Below are 5,820 nucleotides of genomic sequence, written 5' to 3'. Positions count from 1 at the left end.
TGGTCAACTATTCAATGTGTTTTGGAAGATAAGTTAGAGTCAGTCTTGGAAACAATATTGTGTTAGTGTAATTTGGGAACCATGGTCGTGTATGTCACTTCTCACCAATGATATAGTAATGGGTTGTATTTATTGGATATATCTATGTTGGTGTGGATGGTTTATGATGGGGTTTCTCTCATGTTTTAATGGTGTCGTAAGATTGCGAGAGAGCCTCGTAGTTTAATGCATATAACTCTAGGTACTTTTTCCTCTTTTTCTAATATATATATGAACTATTGTTGGAAGAGTTGTTGTACTCTTTTGTGCTTATAAAGAATAGTTGGAAAAACCTTGTGTACCTTTTCTTTTATGGCATAGTTTTTTGAGTGCATGGATGGATCTCATAACTAGGTGGATGTTATATATATTAAGTGAGGGTTTTACATGTTTTTGGTTGCAGGATTATATTTTCATTGAGGGTTTATATTCTACTTGTTTAAACCTAATCCTTTTCTTGATGATATGTTTCGATGTAATTGTATATAGTGACGATTTGGTTTTGTATTGTCCTCTAGTATTATGGTTGTTAAACCTCACAAAGTGAGCACAAGTGTTTCCCACATGATTATAGTCTGAAGTGTGAGCGAGTTTTATATGTGCATGACACTTGTGTAACACTTGCACACTTGTCACTATGTTTAAGGTTAATTGGGTTATGTTACACCACACATGGTAATGGTGGGGTTTCACACTAGATAGATGGAATAAAATATCATGCACTATGCATAGGGCACAGTAGGAGTGGGGTATTGTAATATGTGTCACCTAGAAACCATGTGTGGTATCCTCAAGACAATCATGTAGGATTTCATAAACTTGATAGTGAAAGTCACCCATTAGTGTATCGAGTGAGACTTTAGTCACTCTGTGGGTGTTTCCGAAAGGGGTGATGTTAAGGTGGTCTTTGTTGACCACCATCTCACAAATCCAAAGTAACAAAATCTCAACAAATTTTATCCCTATGAGACTTGCTAGATCCATTTTTATGCTTAATCCAAAAAATATTTTGAACTTTAAACCTTACATGGATTTTATACTTAATCTAAAAGACCTTTTGATGTGTAAACCTCACATGGATCTACAACATTTTTGCAAGTTTTGCGCCGTAAAAAAGTTTTCTACTTTGAGAGACTTTATCTCTTTCACACTATCATAGATTTAAGCTAACATGAATCTAAACTTATGCTTTATCCAAAAATGTTCTAGAAAGTCACTTTGCATAATTAGTTGACTTTGCAACACTCATTAGGTGGATAATATTTGTAGTCTCAAAAAAAATCCATTATTCATTTTAAACTAACAAAATATCTCATACTAAAAATAAAACCAAATCCAGTGACTTTGAAACTCACATAATGAGGTGGATAATATCATACCTATCCACAAAATTATTTTATTCACTTTAAATTAACAAAATATATGATATTATGCATGATATGAGATTTTTATATAAAGATCAAATGAGTGAAGAAAATAAATAAATAGTACAATGAGAGTTAACTTTGAAGTATTTTACAATGTTTCAATGGATCCATGGAAATAGAAATATTGGAAAGACTATGATAAATATATATAAAAAAAATTAACCATACTCAAAGCTAAATTATATTCAACCCTCCTGAGGTTTCAACTCTAGATTTACTAAACCTCACCTAAATCAACTTATCTACACCTCAAAAGCATTGCAACTTTGATTTAGATACCAAACAAAAGCGGGCAAACTATGTAAATGAAATAAATGATTGCCCAATAATTTGTTTAATAATAATAATAATAATAAATGAAATACATAAAAGTATATAAAACATAGCCACAACCAATTGACGATAATGACTCCTCTTCAGTTATAAATCAATCTTATATTAAAAATGTACATTAACCTATAGAATGATGTACATTAACCTACATACATTCTAGAACGACTTCCAAACTATAACAATTTAGAAAATTCATGGGAAAAAATTCATGGGAAAAAAATGATGGATACCAACACATTACCAAGCAACCTATACACTAGAAAGGCAAAAGATTCCTTCGGGTTTTATTAGATGCATTTGGTATCGCACCCTATTGTACTGTACTCGATACTAAAAGAATTTGAATTGCTCGTAGTGGATGGAACACCGGTCATTGTCTCCGATGGCATTGTTGTAATAGTGTGAGACAGAGTTACCGACGAAAGTAAGGTGGGTGGTGCAGAGAGCGAGGTTGCAGGGCCTAATTGCAGTTTGCTTGCCCAATTCTGGATGACAATGTGGATGATGCCCTGGGGTGATATATGTATATGTTAAAGGCAGTCCCTTGTTACAGAATTATGAGCATGTTTTCCAGAGCATCGAAGAATCGACTTTTGCTTGGGATTTGGTGTGGGTCATAAGATTCTGCTATGGTATAACCTGGTAGCCCAGGTTATACGGTTATAGGTATAACTTGATAGCTCACCAATATATGTAGTAAATTATAGCTATGGTTATTTCAAATGAAATAATATTATTTTTAATATAAAAAAATTATTTCTTTTTTTTTTCATACTCTCTCCATCTTTCTTTTCAAGTTCTTTTTTTTCTTTTTTTTCCGAAGTCCATGTGTCTTTGGCCTCGATCTCTCTCCTCTACATTTTCCCTTTAACTCTATAGTTATCTCCCTCCCTATATCTTTTTCTCTCTCCCCCTCTTCTCCCCCCAATTTATGAGTCTCCCTGTCTCTCCTTATCTTTCTTTAATCCAAAAATTCTGTAGAAAGTCATTTTGCATGATCAAATGATTTTGCAAAGCTTTTGAGGTAAATAATATTTGAAATCTCCAAATGAAATCCATTATTCATTTTAAATTAACAGAATATTTCATAAGAAACATGATATGAGATATAGGAATTGTGTGTAAACAAAAAACTAAAGAAAATGACTTTACAACAAGGGGAATGAGGCCACAAAAAAAAATCATTATTCATTTTAAATTAATAAAAGATTGGATACTATGCATGATATGAGATTTATATATAAATATAAAACTAGTATAACTTCTACATAAAATAAATAAATATCTCAATCTCAAATTTATATAGGATTTTACAATGTTAAAAGAAATATGAGCAGGAAGACAACCAGAAATTAAAAAGCCAAAACTAAAGAAAATAGTTAAAAATATGGTAAAAATAAAAATAATACATGTGAAGAGAATAAATAAATATTTCAATGTTAAACTCTGAGGAATTTTACAAAGTTATGATGGTTCCATGGAAATAGAAATATTGGTAGCAAGACAAGGAGAAATAAAAAACCAAAACTAAAAATGACCATAAAAAAATCATTATTATTTTAAATTAATAAAAAAGGCCACCAAAAAAAATCATTATTCATTTTAAATTAATAAAAGATAGGATACTATGGATGATATGAGATTTATATATAGATAAAACTAGTATTACATATGCAGAAAATAAATAAATATCTCAATCTCAAATTTATATAGAATTTAACAATGTTAAAAGAAATATGAGCAAGAAGACAACCAGAAATTAAAAAGCTAACAGTAAAGAAAATAGTTAAAAATATGGTAAAAATAAAAATAATACATGTGAAGAAAATAAATAAATGTTTCAATGTTAAACTATGAGGAATTTTACAATGTTATGATGGTTCCATGGAAATAGAAATATTGGTAGCAAGACAAGGAGAAATAAAAAACCATAACTAAAAATGATCATAAAAAATTCATTATTCATTTTAAATTAATAAAAAAGGCCACAAAAAAATCATTATTCATTTTAAATTAATAAAACATGGGATACTATGCATGATATGAAATTTATATATAAAGATAAAACTAATATAACAAATGCAGAAAACAAATATCTCAATCTCAAATTTATATAGAATTTTACAATGTTAAAATAAATATGAGCAGGAAGTAAAAATAAAAATAATACATGTGAAGAAAATAAATAATATTTCAATATTATACTTTGAGGAATTTTACAATGTTATGATGGTTGCATGGAAATAGAAATATTGGTAACAAGACAACCAGAAATAAAAAAAACTAAAACTAAAAATGACCATACTCAAAGTTTGTTAGACCAGAGCATACATAACACACAGCTGATTTATACTCACAGCAATCGCACAGAATAATTCACAGGGACAGAGAAATGGAGAAACAACAAGATTACTTAGTCAGAAACAGTGAAATAGATAAAACAATCACTACAGAACAGAAATCACTTTGCTACATAACAGGCTTGGATTTAAACAGTTCTGAAAATTTGCCCTTGCCAAATCCTCCACATCCACCCTTTTGATAGGATTGCCCATTCTCATCCGTTAGCACACAGCCTACACATTGAATTATCTCAATAAAAATAGTGGGCCTGTTGCCAATGGGCTTTGTGAAAATCTGCAAGAGGACTCCTTGATCATCCCTATCGACCAAAATCCCCAACTCGTCGCACTCTTCCATCTGCTTGTCAGTCAAGACATATGCAACCCTATTCCTCAGATTCTTATAATAAGTAGGAGGAGGCTTGGGCATGAATTCAAACCATCCAATTTCACTGCACATGCGCATCTCCTTAAGCGTGGAGAATATATCAGAGCAAATAAGAGCCAAATGCTGCAATCCGGGGCCCTCATTGTGCTCCAGATAGGTCTGTATCTGTGACTTCCTTTTGGTCCCAAACACAGGCTCGTTCATGGGCAATAGAACCATCTCATTATTGCTCGCCAACACCATCGAATTCAGGCCCCTCTCTCCAGTCCCGACGTCTTCTGCCGTAAACTCGGCAAAACGGTGAAACCCGCTAAACTTGGCCACATATTGGACGGCTTCCTCCAGTTTTTCCACATTCCCCACAGCGTGGTCGACCCGAATGATTCCATAGGACAAGTGAACCGACTGAACGGGCTCGTAATTGGGCAAAAAGGGGCCCTTGAAACCGTCCTGGCTGAGAAAACGAAGAACCACATCTCCGTAAAGCTCAACCTCCGACATACAGACCTTCCCGCCCGTGGCCTCATCGACAAGATCGCATGGCTCCAGCACAGCCACGGCACCGTTTTCCACGCTATTCTGGAAAACGTCTCGAGCATCTTCGACAAGCACTGCCATGGCTCGAACTGGTAACCCATGCTTGTCAAAGAAACTCCGCGCCTCATCGGAATCGAAAGCTGGGTGGGACATTCTGGTGGTGGACTGGTCGATTTTCGAAGAATAAGGCGCCGTGAAGACGAAGGTGAGATCGTTGGACTGTATGGCGAAGCTGCAATATGTCTGATTTCCGGTGCTCTGATCGGACTTGGCCACCACCTGCATGCCCAAACCCCATGAGAAGCGCTTGTGGGCATTGGTGGCATCGCCGCACCAGAACTCAATGTGGTGGAATTTCTTCACTTGGAAGCGATCGCTCATGGGATTGTGGCGAACAAAGTTCTTGTATGCCACCAGTTTAAAGCTCTGACTCTCATCCTTACCCATTGTTTCTTGCACTAAATTCCCCAATATCAAATGATATGATTCTGCAAATTTTGGGGAATTTAGTGCAAGAAACAATGGGTAAGGATGAGAGTCAGAGCTTTGAACTGGTGGGATACAAGAACTTTGTTCGCCACAATCCCATGAGCGATCGCTTCCAAGTGAAGAAATTCCACCAATCACAATGATAATCAGATAAAATCAAATGATATTAATCAGATAAAATCAAATGATATTAATCCTAATCCCTCAAATGCCAAAAAAATCTGATAAAATCAAATTTGTGTTAAAAATACACTTTATGTGTTGA

At 34.1% G+C, this 5,820-nt stretch overlaps 1 pseudogene; it reads right to left on the bottom strand.

Moving 5' to 3' along the window:
- Nucleotides 1–4,268: 4,268 nt before the first annotated feature.
- On the bottom strand, nt 4,269–5,531 carry LOC149170569 (4-hydroxyphenylpyruvate dioxygenase pseudogene; annotated as a pseudogene).
- Between the last annotated feature and the right edge of the window lie 289 nt (nt 5,532–5,820).

The sequence above is a fragment of the Pinus tabuliformis genome, chromosome 4_2, assembly GCF_031772625.1.
Source record: "Pinus tabuliformis cultivar Carrire ecotype Pingquan chromosome 4_2, CPIR1, whole genome shotgun sequence".
In the NCBI taxonomy this organism is placed as follows: domain Eukaryota; kingdom Viridiplantae; phylum Streptophyta; class Pinopsida; order Pinales; family Pinaceae; genus Pinus; species Pinus tabuliformis.
Note: the sequence above shows the minus strand (reverse complement) of the source record. Positions and strands in the feature narration are given on the sequence as shown.